The sequence below is a fragment of the Xiphophorus hellerii genome, chromosome 8, assembly GCF_003331165.1.
Source record: "Xiphophorus hellerii strain 12219 chromosome 8, Xiphophorus_hellerii-4.1, whole genome shotgun sequence".
Taxonomy (NCBI): domain Eukaryota; kingdom Metazoa; phylum Chordata; class Actinopteri; order Cyprinodontiformes; family Poeciliidae; genus Xiphophorus; species Xiphophorus hellerii.
The window spans coordinates 5,687,164-5,709,124 of record NC_045679.1 but is presented as its reverse complement, the minus strand read 5'-3'; the positions used below and the strand labels follow the sequence as shown (position 1 = coordinate 5,709,124).

Sequence of the window (21,961 nt, the reverse complement as noted above, 5' to 3'; positions counted from 1 at the left end):
GTCCCGATGAGACTCCAACTCCCACTTTGAACAATTTAGTCACAAAACACTGTCTCCCCTTTCTCTTTTTGGTTTTTTGCTGACCTTCAGACTTGACGACTCGTTTTCCTCCTTCCGGTGCGTCCATCAGTCCTGGTTTGTCTTTCTCCATGGAAATGCTGAGGCGAGCTTCTGCCAGGCGTGAGTTTTGGATTTCTTCTTGGGAGGCTCCGGCTCCGTACTGGACACGGTAGCGTAGGTCTGCTCGTCTGGTACCACTTTGATGGCTGCTCCGACTGAGTAGATCCCTTTATAGGGGACGGTGATCATGCGCACTGACAGCTGGACCTGACAGGAGGTGCTAGGATCAGAGGGCGTGCCCGCCCTGTGAGCCACGCCTCCCGGGTGTTGCAAAACTCCATCCCGAAACTGGGATTCCGCTGTCACCCAGTACAGGCAAGACTTCTCCTTTGGTCTCACCGCATTGCTGCCCCATCCGTCCACCTCAGTGGTGTAGTAATACATATCTGAGCTGCGCACCCCATCTTCCCTTGGTGCATCCGGCAGATCCACTATAGGTATTGTGCAGTCATTGATTACCTCCAAAATTAGATGTGCCCAGGTGGTCAGTTCCCAGGGGCCTGTCCACCCACCGTTAACGGCTTGCTCTCGGGCGTCATCTGGGAGTGCACTTAGCTCCTCAGCTGATGGTTGGTATGCATGAGGCCGATGTACCCGGAAGACCACAGGAGAGTGGTTGGCATTCAATGGTGGAAATGACAGGGAAGCTCTAGCAGCGTCATATGGCCAGGCGGCTTGAACAGAATCCCACAGGACATCATGCGGTCCTTCTTCCCTCCTCCATACCCATGGGTCCAGTTCTTCTGGAGTGTTCGGAGGAGCGGAAGGTCCTGGTAATATTATCGGTATGGGGCTCCCATAGTTCGATTGTACTCGCCCGTAGGTTCTGTAATACCGCAGCGAGCTGTAGAACCTTGTCACTTGCCACCCTTCAGCTTGGCCTGTCAATGTTACCTCTCCGCTCCTTAGCTGTTCCTCGCACACAGGACAGTGATGTAGCTCATCTCCATCCCACGTGCAATAACAAGTTCTTGGCTCTTCCTTGAGCCATCCCCATTGGGTTTCCAACTTAAGCCGGGGCAGGTAACCCACCCGGCAGTTCCCACAGATTGTATTGTTTAATACCGTGACCGGGGAGACACGAAGATGTTGCAGCATCTCTGCGGTAGCCCCCTGGTGCCTTGGCTTCTCACGGCCCGGTCCTTCCCAGATAATGGGGAGATGGTGGTCCGTTAAACAAACCGGACAGCCGCTTTTAGCTTTTCCCCAAACCAGCATTTCTCTCTCCTCTGACAGGACTCCATTTTTAGCCCAATCCAATTTCTTCAGGGCTCGTCCTGCCCAAATCCCTGAAGGTGTTCTCCTAATTACAACCACCCCTTTCACGGTGGCCAGTCCGAGATAGGATGGAATGGTACATGATCCACTGGCCATTTCACCGGCTTCTGTTTCACTTTAGTCAGGAACTGGCTTGAGCTGCTCAACCCCTTGGATCCCTTTTCTTTCCAGCAATACTGTGTTCCTATCCAGTACTTGCTTGACGATGTCAGTTGTCTCAAACTTGGGTTTCACTGCTGCAGGTACAGGGTGCTCTCTTGCCTTGACCCACACGCGCTGTCCCTCTCGGAATGGCACTCTGGGCGTCAGCTTCTCCTTTTTGTCGCTGGAGCCCCGCCCCACTTCCTTCGTGGTGAACGGCCGTTGGTTGAGTTCCATCGCAGGGGCGGGTCTTTCGGCTCTGCTTCTGTCGTTCAGGGCCTGCCCTATTTCCACCGCTTGGGTGCTCCAACTGTTGGTGTTAGCATTTTTAGCTATCCAGCTTTTTACTAACCCAATGGCTCGTTCCACCACTCCGTTGGCTTGTGGGGTGTAGGGTGGCGAGTAAACTCGCATTACTCCATACTTCTGACACCACTGGTCAACCTGTGAATTACGGAAATGAGTCCCATTGTCCGTGCGCAGCTCTTTCGGGATTCCCAGGGCACTGCATACTTGTTCCAGCATGCCGACAACACTATTGCCGTTTGCTTTCCTGGCAGCTTTTGTAGTTACAAACCCCGACATAGAATCCACCAGCACTAAGAGGTACTTTTCACCTCTTCTTCCTGTTATCCCCATGGGACCTGCAACATCCATGCAGACTGAGCCCCAGGGGACCGTGCTTTTGATGGACAACCCATCCATCCGCTGCCCTCGGCGACCTGCGTTGTATTGACCACACACTTCACAGTCCCTTAGCACGCGTTGGACTTGTTTCACTGGGATCCAAAGGTCTTGCTCCTCCAGTTCCTTACGTGTAGGTCGCACGCCTGCATGTCCAAGGGCCTCATGCACGCTCCGCACGACCTCGACCACGTATTCTTCTGGGACCTCCCGTCCTTTGGGAGTTCTGTCCCACTTCTCGGTACCGACAAAGACGATCTTTCTTTGTTGGACATAACAGTCCACTTCATCATTCCCACGCCAATGAGCTCCCTCATGCGTGTGTGCTCTTTGATGCTCAACATCTATTTCCAACTGTAGTTTTAGCTCAGCAATCTTTTTCCACAAGTCTTTGTGTGCCACTGGCTTGCCCTTTGCTGTCTCGAAACCATTTTCTTCCCAAATGGCCAAGTCCTCTCTAAGGGCCTGAGCACAGTAGTAACTGTCGGTTACTAACCTGGCACTTTTGATCTTCCTTTTCACCAGCTCCAGCAATCCTTCCAGTACTGCCGTTACTTCTCCGGCTTGAGCACTACCGGGGGCCTTTCCTTTCTGACGGCACTTCTCTTTGCCATCCTGCTTCAGAATAAATCCCCAGTATGCCGACTGGTCGGACCCCTTTCTGGATCCATCGGTGTAGATTGTCCATTCCGGTTGTCCTTGTGCTAAATCCTTCAGCACGCCCCAATATCGAGCTAACACCGCTAGCTCCTTCTCCTTGCCTTCTTTGTCTCTTTTGTAGGCGCGCAGTTTTTCCAGGGCCTCCGAACACTCTTTGTAATGGCGCACCCCCTGTGCTTGGGGGTTCACCAGGATTCCGTCGATGCCCGCTGCTATTGTAGCGGTTTTTACCACACGATCATACTTTTCGGAGGGGCTGTAGATAGTCCGCAGCGTACCCTCCGTCCATTCTTCAAGGAGCTTGGCGAACCATTTCAGCCATTCTGCAGCCTCCGTCTTCTTGGTAACCTTCACTGGGCATCTGACGACTCCCAGGCGGTGACCATGCTTAAGCTGGGTGCAGTAGTATATGTGATTCCGCACTAGGATCTCCAGTAAGTCCTGAACCCTGTCCTTACTGGTGTTGTAGTGAGAGTCAAAGAACATTCTTTTATTTATCTCAGTCCAGGATTCCAATCCATCGCCGAGTAATATCAACTGTACAGGAATTCGTGTCAATATAGATTGGGAAAGACGGGATTGATGATTTTCCTCGTCTTGGCTGATGTGGCTTGCCCCTTGTCCCATCGCTGGCTTCTGTAGGGGATCCAGTTCCCCTCTTTCTTCTTCTTCACTCATAGTTGTCTTTGTCTTTCGAGTCGCCTATCCCCCAAAGCCTCTCTTTGCGCTTTCGAGTAGGGATGGGTCCAGGCTGTGTTGGCTACTGGCTTCACTGTCTGGATCTGGTCATTCTATCCTCAGTAGAAGCTTTCCCTCACCCGTATGCTATACAGTTACTGCGAGGGTTGTGACTGATGGCCTTATCAGTCACCACTAACTCTCTTCCCTAAGAGTTAGTAACCCAAGTGAGCTATTCAGAGTCTCACATCTGTTTTTACCGACTTGGTTTCTTTGGGGCCCGCCTACTCAGTTGTGCGCCGCCCCACGTTGGGCGCCATGAAGGTTATCCTGCAATAGTCAGCCCCGCCCACTCCTCACAACTTCACAGGGCTGCCTACTGACCAGTTCTCCGTCTAACAGGTCCGGAAAATCTCTGAGACCTGGCTATTACCCTAAAAGTACTCTATAAGAGATAATCTATTTAAACTGGTGGCGAAAGTGATTCGTCTAGCTCTAACTACCTCCAATCCAGAAGTTATGACCCTTTACAGTTAAGAAACAATCAGCTGAGTAGCCCTCGCAGCTGCATAATTCCAATAACCACTTCTGTTAACGGTAGCCCACTTTCTAAATCATAACTTGCACTTGGAACCGGCTAGATTATGTTTAGTGACTTAGACGTAAGTCCCAGGGTCATTATTTACTCTCACCAAAGGAAATTATGAAGCCTCCTATTTACTGGAATCATGTACATTAGTTTTACCTTAATTAAAAGAACTGGACAAAGATTAAATGACTCTATTAATTCCAATGTCCACCAACCTCATTAGAATTTTATAGTATAAATTTATTAAGCAAGCTTAAGCAGGGATATGCGACATACAAATCAATAATCAATCGTATGTAGATCAAAAACAGTGTAATAAAATTTACATGTACAATCATACTACTCTGTCTCCTTTCCCTAAGAGTTAAGTCGCATGTTCTGAAATGGAATTTCAATGAGCAGATTCAACTCATACCCAGACGATGGTGGATCTTTGGCAACAGGAATTTCTAGCATCCTTGGTCGAGGTCTTTGCCTTGTGTAAGAAAACCCTCTTTAGGAAGGGAATAAAGCAGAACGGGTCTGAATCCTTTTGCAAAACCCAGTTCCTCATCCCTGGGGGAGCTTTGTCCTTCCTCCAAGTCTTGTTGCAGAGTTTAAAGTTGCTGGGTTGAGACGAGACCAACGGTCGAATGAAGAACCAGAGATGGGGCAATGGGACCCAGTCCTTTCTTGGCGGTGTGAAGTCTGAGCTCCTCCGTGGTTCTGAAGTGTGGTCCGTAGCTCAATCTGCTCTTGCAAGTTGTCTCCTCTTCTGCGCCGACGGACTGGGAACGGCTGGTTCCTCTTTTCAGCCCCCTTTTTATGCATCTCTCCACCATGTGTGTGTATGGGGAGGTTGGGTCTACGTGACTTTCTTCACATCTGTTGTTTCTCATGAAAAAGCCCCCACATTTCTCAACCTGTTTTTGCTGACCATAGTGGAAAGTCCCGTACTTCTCCTTTCTCCGTTGCTTCAGCCAAACTCAACACACCACCCATCCTGTGTTCCCTGGCCATCTGTTCAGAACTGCTTGCGACATTTCCTGTTTCAGGGCTGTACTGCATTCCTCTCTTTTCCTATAACTCACTATTATTTATTATAACTCATTAAACACATTCAACCTGTTGTTAAACCTGTTTGAATTAATTTCAAATGATTACAACTTCACATTATCACAAGTTTGATCCTTAGTTAATAATCAATCACATCTCTCACTTATTATAATTCATCAACCATAATCTTTCCATAGTTAAATCATTACAGAAATCATTACTGATCACATTTCAGAAAATGCTTTTCAGAAGGTTATTATGTGATTACTTGTGTTCATTTTACTATTCATTCATATTCAATTTAATTAGCTTTTAATCAAACTACAAGATTACTTATTTTCTCTCAGGCCTCTAGGCACCTTTTCTGCATGCACCCGGAAAGATCTCACACCCTATGCCAGTTTTCTTGACACAGGACATTATAAGATGTATCTTCTACCTGCTCCTTTTCGAACAGAAAATTTTGCATGTCACATGGGCATAATAATTTGTTTCATATTTTATTTCTTAAGTTTGTTTCATTCCATTTTATTTTATTTTCTTTTTGATTGTTTTAAAGTCTGTTCGAAATAAATAAAATAAATAAATAAATAAATAAATAAATACACAACCAGGACAGGGATTAAGTTTGGTAAGTGAAATTTTATCCAAAACCTCCTTCCAAATATTCTGAATTTCAGGACATTCCCAAAGGCAGTGAATCAATTTGTCTTTATCTCCACATTTAGCACATGTATCTGGAATGTTGGAATTAAATTTATTTAGTAATGTTGGAGTAACATATGTTCTCATCAACCATTTGTATTGGATTAACTTAAATTGACTATTAATAGATTGTGTCTGTGCCTTCAGACAGGCCCTCTGCCATTCCTCTACTGATATATTACATTTCCAGTCTTCACACCAGGCCAGTCTTTTGTGTTGTGAGGATGTCTGGGATTCTGTCTCTGATGATGTTATAAAAGCAGGATATTAGGTCCTTCTTCAAAATGGTAATTTGTTCCCAGTTCTTCTATAGAAGTAAGACTAGGTAATGTTAGAGACTTTTGAGTACCCAAGACAAAACTTCTGATTTCATAAACTTAAAAAAATGTTTAGTTGGAATGTCAAATTTTTGTTTCAAATCTTCAAAACCCATCATAACCCTTTATCAAATAAATCTGAAATTTTGCATAAACCTTTAGCATACCATGTTTTAAAACCCATGCCTTTCCTACCTGGTTCAAATGTCATGTTGCCCCAGATCAGGGAGAATTGGGATAGTGTTGGTATTTCATTTTGAATTTATGTACATCATACCATACTCGGATAGTGTTTTTACAAATGGTTTTGAAGTATTTTTTAATAACTCTTTGCATTTCCTTGAGTATAGATATGAATTTAGGGATAAAGGAGTGGTATTTATATTTTCTATATTTACCCACGACAGATCAGTTGCTGAAAACCAGCAGGATCCACTAGAGAGCTGAGCAGCCCAACAATACCACTTGAAATTTGGCACACCGAGCCCTCCTCTGTCATATGGAAGATATAATAATGATAAACGTAATCTGGCTCGTCTGTTGTTCCAAATGAAGTTATTTAGGATGGTTTGACTTTTTGTAAAAAAAACTGTCAGGAGGATTAAGAGGGATAGTCTGGAAAAGATATAGGAATTTAGAGAGAACGTTGATTTTGAGAATATTTATATGGCCAATCATAGATATAGGTAAGGTAGACCATCTATCAAGTGATTCCATTATTGAATTAACCACCGGCGTGTAATTTGCCCGAACCAGATCATCTATGTTTGGAGTAATTTTTATGCCTAAGTAAGTAAGGTTGTCTTTTGCCACCTGAAATGTTGTGTAAATTGGAGGATTTTTTCTTTCAGCCTGTTTTAAAAATAGGATGACGGATTTAGATTCGTTTAGTTTATAACCGGAAATATAACTAAACTCAGTGATAGTTTTAAGTAGTTGGGGGATTGAGCAATTTAGATTGGACAACATTAACATAATATCATCGGCAAATAGTCCAATTTTAGATTCAATATTTTTTATTCTGACACCATGTATTTTTTGATTTTTCCTTATGGCAATAGCCAGTGGTTCAATTCCCAGAACAAAGAGGAGGGTGAGAGGGGACAGCCTTGACGTGTCCCCTACCTAGATTAAATGATTTAGATACAATGTTATTAGTTATAACTGAAGCAGAGGATTTATTATAAAGTATTTTAATCCAGTTTATGAAATAAGTACCAAAACCGAATTGAGAGAGAACTTTGTAGAGATAATTATGTTCCACTCTATCCAATGCTTTTTCTGCATCAAGTGAAAGCAAAGCTGTATCAGGATGTTCATATTTAGCATGAATTATATTCAGAACATGACGGATACCGTGGTGAACTTGCCGCCCCTTTATGAATCCGTTCTGATCAGGGTCAGAAAGGGATGGTAAAAATTTCTCAAGCCTGATTGCTAGAACTTTAGATATTATTTTGGCATCAGAGTTTATAAGTGAGATTAGTCAGAAAGATTCACATCTAGTGGGAGATTTCCCAGGTTTAGGTAGAACTGTTATGATCGCATTTCGCAAGGAAGGAGGTAATTTAATGGTATAACTTTCCAATAGCATATTATACAGGGGCTGCAATAATTTGTTTTTAAATATTTTATATAGGTCCAAAGGAATCCCATCTGGACCAGGTGATTTTCCTGATTTTAATTTATCTATTCCATTTGAGAGTTCATCTATAGATGTTGGCATATCCAGTTCTGATTTAGCTGTTTCACTAAGTGTGGGGATGTTTACACAATTAAGAAAGGAGTCAAGTGATGCTTGTGGTTTGTGCCCTTTAGACATATATAATTTTGAGTAATAATCTTTAAAGAGATCATTAATTTTTTGAGGATCAGTAGTGTTTTCATTTGCAGTTGTAATTTCATTTATTGCCCTCTCATTCTGCAAAGCTTTAATGAGCCACGCTAGAAGTTTTCCTGCCTTCTCTCCCTGATTGTAGTAGGATTGTTTCAATCTGAATATCTCTGATGAAGCTTTGTTAGTTGATAGTTTGTCATATTTTGCTCTCAATATTAGAAGTTCTTGTTTCTTTTCTTTAGAACCCTTTAGATTTATCTCCAGCTCAGTCTCTTTTATTTGTTCTTCAAGTTTTAGCATCTCCATGATATTTTATTAGCTTTATTTTTTGTGTAACTTATCATCTGACCCCGTATAAAAGCCTTAAAGGTTTCCCATCTAATAGATGCTGTAGTCTCAGATTTATTAAGGCTGAAGTAATCATCAATATTTATCTCAATATATTTCAGAAATTTGGGTATTTGCAACCAGTGGGGTTTTAATCGATAAATAGGATTATGTCTAAACGTAATTAAGGATGAAAATTTAAGCATGCATAGTGAGTGTTTGGAGATCAATATGCTTTTGTAGACACAACTTTTAATTCTGGTAACCAAGGAGTTTGAAATTAGGATATAATCTATACAGCTATAACTATTATGGGTAGTTGAGTGGCAAGAATATTCTTTCTTTGTTGGATTCTGTACTCTCCATATATCTCTTAAGTTTAGTTCAGACATAAAATGTTGTATAACCCGTCTACTTTTAGGGTGGGACAAATCTAAACCCGATGATCGGTCGAGATTAGGATCTAAAGTACAGTTAAAATCTCCACCAAAGATCACATCACCGTGTAAAGCTGTAATAGAGAGAAACAAATTATTGTAGAAATCAGGGTCATCTAGATTAGGACCATACAGGTTAACCAAAATCAAGTTTTGGTTCATCAGTGAGGCTTGGATTATTATGAATCTCCCAGCAGGATCTATGATGGTCCTTTTTATACATATAGGTAAAGATTTATGAAGAAGAATTGCCACGCCCCCAGCATGTGGAGAAAATGAGCTGGAAAATACTTGACCTGTCCATCTTCTTCTTAGACGTGCAACTTGGTTTGTAAGTAAATGTGTTTCTTGGATAAAAACCACTTTTGGATGGTATTGTTTAAGTCTATTCATTACTTTTTTGAGTTTGATCAATTTCCTAAGGCCTCTTACATTCCAGGAGATCACATCAACAATGGACTCAGTTCTGCTTAATGTCCATTTATCAGCTCTTTCTGTTTTTGTCTCAACTGTAGGAACTTGAAATGTACAACTTGAAGAACATTGCACCTTGAGAACACTGAACATTTACAAACACAAAAGACTTTCCTGAGATTTCCCACCAGTGGGAATCTCCACCTCCCCTTCCCCTCTATTCTGTGACTTGGCTTTGCTACTGATCCCAGAACAACAGGAGCAGAAAAAACGTTTACTTAAACAACTCGCACCTCAACCTTAAACTGCGAACCCCGACCATGGTATCTAAAACTTATTCCCCACCGCTAAGAGGGGGAGACTTAGTGGAAATGTGTATTGTCCAGGATCACCGATCAATTGGAGTATTGATCCTTATTAAACCTCGCTGGCGCCATCTAGCGTGTAAATGTGGTTACCCGTCAGTTTGTTTTGTTTCCCGTATAAATTTCTCCACCTCCGTTGGCGTGTGGAAGAGGAAGCTTTTACCGCGGTGGAAAATCCTCATCTTTGCTGGGAATATCAGTCCAAAGTTTATATTCAGATTACGGAGTTGTTGTTTCACCCGGTCGTTTTGTTTCCGTTGTTTCACCACATCCGCGGATAGCAGGGAAGAACATCACATGGCCGCCGTTGTACATCACCTTTCCTTTCAGACGGGCTGCAGTCATCACCCTCATCTTGTCTTGATAGTTTAGTTATTTCACGATGATCACGCGTGGCATTTAGTTTGAAGCTAAATAGTTAGCTTGTTGCTCAAAGGAACAGCTTTTGTCAGTGGCTGCTCAGTTTTCCATCTCTGTATCCAAGCAGTTAAAAAGTGAAAGATGAAATCTGAGATTCTCTCTGCTTTGCTTGAAGCTGGTGTTTTCCCTCAAACCAGCTCTGATGCTGATATTCAGCCTAGATTTCCACTGGACTCTTTCTGTTAAAACTGACACTGGATTCATTTAGTTCATGGTGGATTGTAATATTTCTCTTGCCAGCCTCCTTGTTGTCTGTTGTTCAATCCTTCAAGACAGGAGAATCATCTACAAAATGATCCAATTCACAATAAAGGTCAACATAAAAATATGTGAAGTAGTGAGTCATTTCAATCTTTCCAAGAAGAAAATTCTTGACTGGAAATAAAGAAATAAATATTTCTGATTTGATGAATAACAGATTTTTCTCCCTGTCTCCTCAGACTGAGTGGCTGTAACCTCTCAGAGAGAAGCTGTGAAGCTCTGTCCTCAGTTCTCAGCTCCCAGTCCTCCAGTCTCAGAGAACTGGACCTGAGTAACAACAACCTGCAGGATTCAGGAGTGAAGCTTCTCTCTGCTGGACTGAAGAGTCCAAACTGCAACCTGGAAACTCTCAGGTAACTCTGGGCACTTGACAAATTGCTGCATCTTAGGAGCAAAAAGAAACATTATTACAGATCCCAGCAGTTGATTGGCTTTCTTATTTATTCCACAAGTTACAAATCCATCCATCAATACATCCGTTCTACCTCAATGTTCTCATCATGTGATGAATTGTGTGTCTGCAGCTTATCAGGCTGTTTGGTCTCAGAGGAAGGCTGTGCTTCTCTGGCCTCAGCTCTGACCTCCAACCCCTCCCATCTGAAAGAGTTGGACCTGAGCTACAATCATCCAGGAGACTCAGGAGTGAAGCTGCTGTCGGCTGGACTGAAGGATCCACACTGGAGACTGGAAGCTCTCAGGTATGGAGGAACCTGCTGCAGGAGCAGAGAAGGTCTGATAGAGGAGGAAGAGGGAGAAATGTCTTTAGTCAGTCTGCTGGGAAACATTTAGTTTGAAGCTGAATGTTTAATTTGATAAATATTTAGACGCCTCATCTGGAGGCAGAGATCATTACCCAGTTTTCTGGAATATTCTCCAGACTAAGAACGGCTCACAAGGAAAATTAAAGAGTGGGATGGGTTTAATAGTTTAATAGGGACTCTGACTAAATTAATAAAAGAAGTTCAGTTAGATTTCCATGATGATCTACTGATGACAGAAAGGACTTTAAAACAATATTTGATGGAGCTCCAGACCAATCAGCCCCAAGAAGCAAAGATGAGAAGAAAAGTAACTCCATGTTGGTCAGATGGATGTTTAAAAGTTATGGGAGAGAAAAATAAAGAACTTTAGATTTTAAACAAAACTCACAACTTTCAGTATTTAATAAAATATAAATTACATAAAAAGTGAAGAAAACTATTCATGAGGCAAAGATAGAAAGTCAGAATTTTAACAGTTTCATCCATTTAGTAGTTTGATCTCCACCAGGGGGCGACATCTGGAAAATGATCCAAAGAATGAAAGGAATCAGGAGAGAATGGAAATCCCTTGTTTTCCAGAGGAAATGAAGAATTGCAGTGAATGATGGTGAAAAAGTAGAATTGTGCTCTGTTGACTGTGGTAGAAATGAAAAACAATAATAAGACCTTTTAGACAGATCCAAGAAAATACTAATGTGTTTAGGTTTTCAGTAGTTGGGAAAGCTTTTGGGATTGTTCAATAAAGTTTGGGAAAAATTCCCAACGTCTTGGAAAAAGGCAGAGACCCTTCATGTTGGAAAACCAGGGAAATATCCATCCGACCAATCAGATTCCAGATCCACAGCTCTGACGTCACATTTAGGATAAATAATGGAATCGTAATAAGAGAAAGAAAAACATTTTATTGATAAAGTAGAGGGATGATATCAGCCCATCAGATGGTTTAGAAGACGGAGAGGAAGCATCATGGGACTGCAGAGGTCCTTCACCTGATCCTGGTTGTTGGGACAAGAACTTTGTTACTGAACTTAAGGACATTTTTCATGTTTCTGTACGTAAGTAGATTTAATGGTGGGAACTTTTACTCCACTACATTTTACAGTATCTGTACTTTCTACTTCACTACATTTCTATAAAGCGTTGCGTTACAAGTTACATCCAAGTCGCTTTGCACTTTTTGATTTGTTGGTTAGTTTGAAAGTAATCAATGATTCTGGTGCCGCCTTTGCCTCCCTGATATCATGAACTGCTAGCTTTCAAAAATTCACCATCAAATCTGAAAAACATATCAAGGAAAGTTAAGCTGCTAAACGCTGTCTGAGTTTTGGGTGTTAAACTGATTTAGATTAGAGAAGTTTTATGTAAACTTACCAAGCTTCTAGTTTAAATCGACTGCAATAAATAAAACAATTAAATAGTTGTAAGCAGCTGAACTGGCAGTAACATTGATTACTGCGGTCGGGGCGCATGGAGCGCAGCGTCTCCTGCCATGAATGTCCCAGTAACGTTAAACTCCTCCACATCCTGGTTACTGAATTAATGTGAATAATCTCCATCTCATATTTACATTTACAGTCATATTCAATAAATTAGAATTTTGGTTCCCATGAGGCTCGTTTGTCAGGTTTTAAAACAACTTCAGCAGATATTAAACATATTTTTCATGCTTTCTTATTTTTACTCAAGTAAAAATGTTAATGTGGTTTTTTTACTAGAGAACATTTTTGTCTGTTTATTTGTACTTTTACTTCAGTACATTGTTTGAGTTCTTTCTCCACCTCTGGTGAACAGCCAGTAGGTGGCGCTAGAGTCAGGAGGAGGCAGCCTGGAGAAAAGGCTGTTCCTCCCTGATCTGTTTCCAAGCAGTCAGAGTGTAGAAGTTGAGAGCTGGAGAAGTTTCCTCCTGTTGCTGCAGCAGCAGAGATGTTCTGCTTCATGGACTAAATCAGGTTGGAAAGAGGAGAGATCTTTACTGAGCTGCTGGATAAAAGCTTCTGAAACATTTCAACTCTTTCTGGAAACTAATGAGACATAAAAACAATGGATGTTTTTACCATCCAGACCTTTAGAACCAGTTCAGGTCAAAAATTCAGTTGTTTCTGTGGAAGATGAACAGATTTGATGTGAAATGATGAAATTCTTCATTTCTATCTGATGTTCCAGCAGATCTGTAGAAAATGGAGCTGCAGCTCTCAGATATTTCAGTCGTCATGTTTTCTATCAATGAATCCACTGATTAAAGCAGGAATCTCATCTCCATGTTCTCCTCCAGAGGTTCCCAAGGTTTGTTCCTGGAAGCTGCTGCTGGTTCCTCCAATCCAGGCTCCGCCCCCTTTAGAGGAAATCTGTCCATATATGGCGCTAAGAGTCACCTTGATGCTGCAAAGCTTTGTTCAGGGATGAGATGTCAGGATGTTAGTGTCAGTCTGTTCCATGTCTTTAGTTGTTCTCCTCATGAGGAGCTGAAGTCTCTGACAGGAACGTAGAGCTGAACAGGAGAAGAACTTGAAGCTTCTTCTTGGCCTCTGATTGCAACAGCAGGACAATCCAACATTTTAGTCTGACTTCATCTGGAAATATTTCTTTGACCCTGAATCAGTTTGAAGGCAGGCCAGCTCCTCATCAGAGCTGAGATCTTCTCTGTCCTCCATGCTGGAAATGTACAAGTCCAGCAGCTCCTGATCAGTGACATCAGAGCGTGACATCATCAGTAGAATGATGATGTCATTTCCCTCTCAGAGCAGCTTGGAAATCTGAGAGGAAAGATGCAAACAAAGACTCTCTGGACTGTTGGATCTGCTGGTTCTGGTTCCAGATGCTCCTTGGACACTTTCACAAGCCATTACTGCAGCTGCTGGATTCAGGATGCTTCTTCTTCTTCTTCTTGGTCTCATTGTAAATGTGTGCAGCAGCGCCACCTGGTGGTGTTGGTTGGTAGAGGAAGTGCTGAAAGGTTGGAGGTGTTTGTCAGAGGTGTGTGATGATGGAAGCCTCTCCCTGGTTTGTGAGTCTGAGCTCAGAGATCAAATCTTTGATTCTTGTTGAACTCTTTGTTGAATGTGATGCAGCTTCTCCTTTTTAATGTTTGTATTTCTGGATATTACAGTGAGGCCACAGCAGGTTTTCAGCAGCAGGGCTGTTTAGTGTTTCATTCCTTCATCTGTGTGTGGGAGTGTGGATGGAACAGGTATCCAGGTGTTGTGTCAGAGTTTAGATTGATTGTATTTTAATGCTGATTATTAAAGCAGGTTGAGCTTCCAGAAATGTTTCCTTAGTTTCCTGATGTCCTTTTAGGCTTCAGTGAGTTTCTTCAGGTTGTTACTGAGGGATTTCCTTTCTCCTCTCTGTTGGAGCTTTTCCTGTGTTTGGAGAAATGAGTTGTGCTGCAGCAGCACCAACTGTCCTTCCTACATCCACTGCAGTTTGCAATCCAAATGTTGGACTGTTCCTGTCTCAGTGGAGGACAATGTGTGTCTGAGAGACATGTAATGTCCATGTTTGCTGCTGAAAGAGACTGATGGTCTGACCCCCCTCCTCCTTTCAGGGTGGAGCCTGCTGGAGTCCCATTCTTGATACCAGGTCTATGGAGATGTAAGTGTGTTTTTCATCTGATTCATGACAACAAAGCAGCTCACATTCAACCATCTTCAAACTATCACATCACTCATTCAGGAGTCATCATCAAAGTGTCAATAAATGATCAATAACTGCAGCTGGATTGTGTTTGTTCTCTCCATCAGATTCCTGTCAACTCACCATCGACACAAACACAGTGAACAGAAAACTCAAACTGTCTGAAGACAACAGGAAGGTGACATTTGTGGAGGAGCTTCAGTCATATCCTGATCATCCAGACAGATTTGATTTTCCTCAGCTGCTGTGTAGAACTGGTTTGACTGGTCGCTGTTACTGGGAGGTCGAGTGGAGAGGAATAGTTTATATATCAGTGAGTTACAGAAGAATCAGGAGGAAGCGAGGCAGTAGAGACTGTTGGTTTGGATATAATGATCATTCCTGGAGGCTGAGCTGCTCTGATTATGATGGTTACTCTGTCTGGCACAATAACATAAAAACTGGTCTCTCCTCCTCCTCTGTCTCTAACAGAGTAGCAGTGTATGTGGACTGTCCTGCTGGCATTCTGTCCTTCTACAGAGTTTCCTCTGACTCACTGATCCTCCTCCACACCTTCAACACCACATTGACTGAACCTCTGATTCCTGGGTTTGGGTTCTGGTCCAGTTCTGGTTCCTCTTCAGTGTTTCTGTGCTGAGTTGAGTCTAAAGATTTTCCTCCTGTCAGAGAAACTCTCTCACTGTTGAACAGATAGTTCAGTCTCTACAATCTATTTCTTGGTGAAACAATTCTGATTGAGTCCTTGGAAACTTTTTCTTCTTCCAGTCCTTTAAATATGGAAGCTGGGATTATTCCAAGATTATTCCAGGATTATTCCAGGATTATTCCAGGATCCTCATGTTTTTCTGTCTGTTTCCAGTCAAAGCTTCACACTGAATATCAAGATGTTGTATCTCTTATTTTTTCCTTTCATTCATCAGATTTCATTGAAATGTTGATCAGTTTTTCTCAATCACTGATCATTTTCTGTTTCTATCGGCTCCTATTTTTCTCAACATGTCAGATTTGAATATTAAATCTTCCTTTTGTAAATTTGCTGCAGTTTTTCTTCATGTGTTTTAAATAAAAAAAAATTCTTCTGCATTTGGTTCATTTGCTGCTCATTCTGTTCTTTTCCTGTTCAAATTTAAATATTTGCATTAAAAAGATTTTTTCATCAACTCTGCCTTTCAGAAAGTCCTGATTTAAAGTAAAACATTCCCATCCCATGAAGGTCAGAGGTCAATGCTTTGAAGCATAAAGTGGGAAAATCTTCATATTTTCTGTTTCATTCAGAACTTCTACCTGAAACTCAGAACCTGCAGAACATTTTTCTCTTTGGAGGAAAAATCCCAGGAACTGGAAGATCAGAGCAGAATGAAAACTGGAGATCAGTGTTGGACAGAAAAGGTCTGATCGCTGCATCTCTGCTATATTTTACATTTAAATCTGATAACAAAAAGTAAACCTGTTTTTAGTGAATAAAACAACATGGATATGACCCGCCACAGCGCCAACGTGGGCCACACCTGATTCAACCCAAACCGGAAAATAAAGGATTTAACTGGAAAAAGCAAAACCCAGTAAAATCAGCAGCTGGTTGTGATTAAAATGCAGTTTGTTGCAGAGGTTCAAACTTCCTGATGGTGACCTCTCCTCCGTCCCTCACCTTGTCTGGCCGGTTTTAATCCTCACTGCAGTGTTAGACTGGAGCTCATCTCTCAGATTAACCAGATTAACACTGAGCTGCAACAGGAACCAAACGTCTCTCCTCCAACTTATTTCACTGATTAATAACAAGGTTGGATAAAAACATTGAGCTGAGCTTCTCATTCCTTAAAGAGTCATGAAGAAAGACTCACCCTGGAACTGCAGAAAAGAAGTTAGAAATTTTAAAAATAGATGGAAAAAACTTTGTAAATATATTCTAACAAGTGATTTAATTATCTGTTTATTTTTGTATCTTTTAATGTATAAAACTGTATAAAAAAGGTGTAAATGGTTAAAAATCTTCAGAATGAGCCAATTTTTAACCTGATTAATCATCACAATAATTCTTTGTTGGACCATCGCTACGCGGTACTGAGGAGGTAAAGTGTAGAAACAGGAACACTGACAGTTTATCTGCTCAGGAGGATTTGATGCCTCCTGTCAGAACAGTGATGGTTCAAATCTTCTCTCTCCACTTCGACCACTCGCCACTGGACCAGCAGTAGTTCTTTGGCTGGAGAGCCTTTAAGAAACATTTAAACTAACTGTTGAACTGGACGATGTTCTCTTTGGGGTCAGAGGTTGTAGTACTTGATACTTGGTAGAGTGAAGTTTTACTACTGACTCTGTTGTTTTGGATTTGGAGGTCTGATCTAGATGGACGTTACAGAGAGGTTCTGGTTCTCCTCACTGTGGCTGCTGGGGATTCAGGTTGTTCCTTCCTGGACTTTAGTGGTTGTGTTGGTCATGAGCAGCAGCTGGATTGGCCTCTGGATTGAACTAGGCCAGCATTTGTAGTTCCAGAGCTTTCTCTTAAAATCCTTCATCACGACCCAGTCACCTGGTCTGATGGATGCAACAGGCCTTTGGCAGGAAATGGCAGGAAGGTTTTCACTGTCTGTGAGGCTCGACAAAACCTAGTGGGCAGGTTTTAACAATAAGACAACACAGGAACAATCTACTATTGTTTTTTCATTTTCATTTTTAGCTTAAGTTGGTGAGATTTGACAAAAATATAATATTAAGTGGTCAAAAGGTTTGTCAGGTAGAGAATGTGCAAAGGATTGAACCATCTTAACATCAGCAAGTGTGAAAGAAGGGGCAGTTTACTGCCTGAGGTCTCTGGGCAGCTAGCTTAGCAGCAGCATCAGCTCTTCTGTCGCCATTGGCAACCGAGTCATCAGAAGCATCAGAAACCAGCCATCTGCTAAGTAATATGTTTAATTTCAATGGTTTGTGTCGTATGAGCTCAGCAGTGTGGGCCTCACTTCCACACAGAGTCTTCAAATCTAATTTGAAGTTTGAATGTAGGTTGATTTATGTTTTTATCCTCGTCTAAAACTGTAAATTTAGTCTCATTAGGCTAAAATGTTGTATTCATACTTTTAAGGATTTGCAGCATTTTGGAAAATCCAATCATTTCAGCAAACAGAACCTCTATTCATTATTTTACCCATCTACACTGTAAATTATAACATATTTATGTGAGAACGATGTTGAATCAACTGAATTTAGTCAAGATTTACTTGTGTGTTAACTCTCCAATTAAAGGAAGCCTAGTAAAGGTTTATGTTTATTGTAAAGTCCAATTTTAAGTTTAGTTTTAAAAAGTAAATGTTAAATCAGTTTTCAATTAATTTAATCAATCCAAAACATTGTGTAACATATTATGTGACATTGGGGATCAACCAGCAAAGCATCCCATGATGCATTTCATCCAAAGGTTCATACATTATATTGTGCATTATTTCATAACAGAAGCCATTAGCTATTTCCATTAAGTAATTCCCAAAGAAAGAATTTAAAGAGTTTCAGAAGCTTTGAGTTTGATTGTTTTGTTTTTTAAGTAAAGAGGAAGGAATGGAATCTAAAGCTGCTAAAATGTTGCATTGATTTTCTTAAAAGTGTTATATGTCATTATGAAAAGTTATTTATACAAATAAATCCCTTATTATTCTCCAAAGTAAAGAAAATACTTAAAAACCATTTAAACTGTTTATTAATCTTTAATATGTAAATACTAACTATATAATTTCATGCTCAGTTATTATATAAACATCCATTCATTCTATCAAGCATGGCAGGTTTTTTCTTTCTTCCTAAACTCTGTGAAACTCAAAGGGAGCGTTGCTATGGAAACTGAAGGCGGGAACAAATCCAGCAGGTGGGAGGAGCTAGGAGGGGTCAGTCTCAGACAGTTCAAAGGTCGACTGTAGGCAGTCCTACTTCCTCCTTACACTGTTAGAATTAACAGAGCAAAATATCATTTTGGTTGTCAAAGTATAAAAATAAAAATTACCATCCTGAAGACAAACTAAGATCTCAGATCATCTCATGCAATTTTCCTTTAGAAACTTAAGTTGCTTCATCAAACTCTAACTAATTTTAGTTTAGTAAACAATATTTATCAAACACAAAACACACAAACATTCAATATGAAACAAACAAACAGTCAGAATTTAGAATCAGTTAAATTTTCATCACAGTCAATAATTTCCAGTCAGTCCTCATTTTGTCTATTTTATCAAATTGTAATTATCAAATTTACTGAAGCTTCAAGATTCTCTAATTTTTCTCCTTTTAACATATTTTAATGTTTGAATTGAACTCTAATCTACAGGATCCTGTTTTAAGTTATGTGTTCACAGTCAAACAAGAAATCTCAATATAATTTAGGATCACAGCAACAAATTGATCAAGTTTCTGCTGAAGCTTCACTAATTTTAGGTTTTGTTATAACAAATATTTCCAGGAAAACAAAAAGTCTTTTTAACCTCTTAGTTCAAATGTATCACAGCTTTATTTTATAAGAATTTCCTTCTATTCAATTTCAATACAACAAATATTATATGGTATACCAAAATGTTCTAAACACTGCAGTATTAATGATCTCTAATTCTTAACCCTGAAAGATGTTTTGTTTATTCCCATACTAATATGTAACTACAGCATAGATCTTCAAAAAGGAGAACAAAATAAATCTCAACCATCTGAGTGTCAGAAGTTTTCAAAACATTTAGAATCCAGGAGAAACTTTGACTTTATTCCTATTCAACATTAAATTTACTGTCTTTGTCTAAAACTATTCAGTTTTTTATTTATTGATTTTAAAACATTTATTTCAAACCATTTTTTTGTTTAGAATGTTCTCTATCTGTTTTACTTGCTATAATTCAATTACATAATTTTGTTAGTTCATTGCAGAACTAAAGTGATTGCAGTTTCCCTTCACAGTTTCTCAATCTATGGTTCATGGGCCCTTAGAGGGTCATTAGTGTTGGTCCTTCTGTTCAGGACTTAGAATTAACAGGAACAATTGAAAGAGTTTCTCTATTTATTGAGCATAAAAACTCTATTGAAGTCATTCTTTTCTTTCTAAAGAATTTCTAAATATGAACGGGGTTACTAAGCCAGCAGTCTTCGTTGTAGTGTGTGTGTGTGTGGGTGTGTGTGTGTGTGTGTGTAACTTATCTTAAATGTCTCCTTTCTCTTCTCTCTCTCCCTCCTGCTGTCGGCGTCGCTGCAGTGAAATCCTCCCCGTCTCTCTCCTCCGGCTCCCTGTCAGTCCAACTGGTTCTGGTCTTGGATCTCTGGCTGGTCCAGATCGTCCCTCAGTCAATGTCCATGTTGTCCACAGATGAAACAAGCATCACCAGTTCAGAGTGGTGTCTTCTCCTCTCACAGCTTTGAATCATGTTTATCTTTTCTTTCTCTGCGCTGATACTGGACAGCAGACCAGCGGAGGTTGTTAAAGCTCAGTCACACACAGTTTCAGTCCAAATGTCCAACAGGAGACCTGACAGTCGTCCCCTGAATGGAAATGTTCCATCAGTTCTCTGGTGTCAAAAATAAAAATCAGGATCAACAGACACTTCAGTGGCTGGAGGTGATGAAGGTTTTCTTCATCTTCCTGATCTTCTTGATCCACTGGATCCACTGGATCTCTTTCATCAGCTGGTGGTGTGAGAGGGACATCATCTGGTCCATGGAGGACAGGGTTGAGGAGTTGAGGTCAGAGGTCAGATGCACCGCAGCAAGGCTCAGACAGAGGGAAAAAAAGAAGCAAATAGAAATCGATTTGGTTTATTTTGTTTTAGTCACTTATTATTCATCCTTTTAAGGAATAAAATCATTTGCTTATTCAAACACACAAAAACATAAAACATATTAAGGCCTGTAATTTATTGACAAAAGATTTATGTTCAGTAATAGAAGCATTTCCATTTGTTTATCATTTTTCTGTCTTTCTCTTCGTTCTCTCTCTTTCATCCAAACTTTCCTCGTGTTTCTCCAGATGAACTAAACTCTTTGTTTCTGATTTCTTTGCCTCAGTTCACTTCCTCTGCTTCTAATTCTCTTTCTCTTCCTTTCAGAACGATCAGCTTCAATGAACCACCTGCAAGAAAAATGACACTTTTTATCCTTTCATTCACACCATGCAGACTTTTTTCTGACTATTTCATTATTATATAGTGAAACAATTCACCCTGAGGAGGAGAAAAGACCCTGGAACCACTCAGGCCAATTCTTCTGAATAGGTGGGATTTCCTCTTTACGCTGCAAACGTCTTCACAGAATCAAACCAATCAGCTTTGTGGTCGCTCTGCCTCTTAATCCTCTAAGAGGGTCTTTATTTCTGATAAACGTCTTTAGGATTCTCTAAAGGTTTGGTTCCCTGAATTTAAAAACCAAAACTCTAGTAAATACCTGCCTTATTCTCCGATAAGGACTTTAACTAGGACTCATCCTAGAACCTGTGGTTCCATCAAAACTCTATCAAGGTTTTTTCTTCAGCTTTCCAAGAAAACCAATAAAATCTCTGTAAGTTCTCAATTTCTTAGACAGACACCCTTACAGGTATCTTCAAGAAAATAATCTTTGACTTTTACAAAGATCTGTCTTCTCTTCTTCTCTTACTTTTCTTCTTTTTAAAATTCTTTTCCTTTGTAATCTCTATTAATCTGGTCAATCTCAATCCTCAGGGAGAAAGGTTTATCAGATCCTTTACTATTTTAGATTCTGTCATTTAGAGTTTTTAAGTTAATTTATTACCTGAGTGAGAGTCTCACCAGATATCAGTGGATTGAGTTTGTTGATCTCAGCGTTGGAGCCGTGGAGCCGACCAGCAGCCCTCGTCTCTCTTTAATCCTAATCCAGGTTTGAGGCTGGAGCCGAGTGTCCAGGTTGGCACCAAGTTGTTGTGGAAGAAATTAATTTTCAAGCTCTGATAGATGACATCACTCAATCAGGTTTATCTGTATATTGTGCACAATACAGAGAGCTTGTAAGACAATCAATAATGAAGCAGTTCAGAGTGAAAAGCTCTAACAGGCAGAGTCAACATGCAGGTTTTATATCAAGGATAAGGATCCAAAACACGGAGAGACAGTCTGGTTCCCAAGCAGCTGCAGGAAAACAACTTCCTACCTTGTGTGTTTAACCCAAACAGGTTCTGTTGGTGAGATTCACAAGCATTTAATGTAACATGATCAGCAGATGTTAACTTAGAATAATATTCCCACCAAACAGACACACTTACTTTGTCATTTTATTTGTATATTTTTCCTTAGTGTGGCCCTAAAACTCTGTTATAGCAAATAAAACTGGACA

The 21,961-nt window shown here is 40.6% G+C and overlaps 1 long non-coding RNA gene across 1 annotated transcript; it reads right to left on the bottom strand.

Annotated features, from left to right (window-relative positions):
- Positions 1–20,418: 20,418 nt before the first annotated feature.
- Positions 20,419–21,561, bottom strand: LOC116724708 (uncharacterized). The gene is made up of 2 exons (XR_004340262.1): positions 21,421–21,561; positions 20,419–20,747 (listed from the first exon to the last, which is right to left on the bottom strand). It is a non-coding gene; the product is annotated as an uncharacterized LOC116724708 (long non-coding RNA).
- Positions 21,562–21,961: the final 400 nt, after the last annotated feature.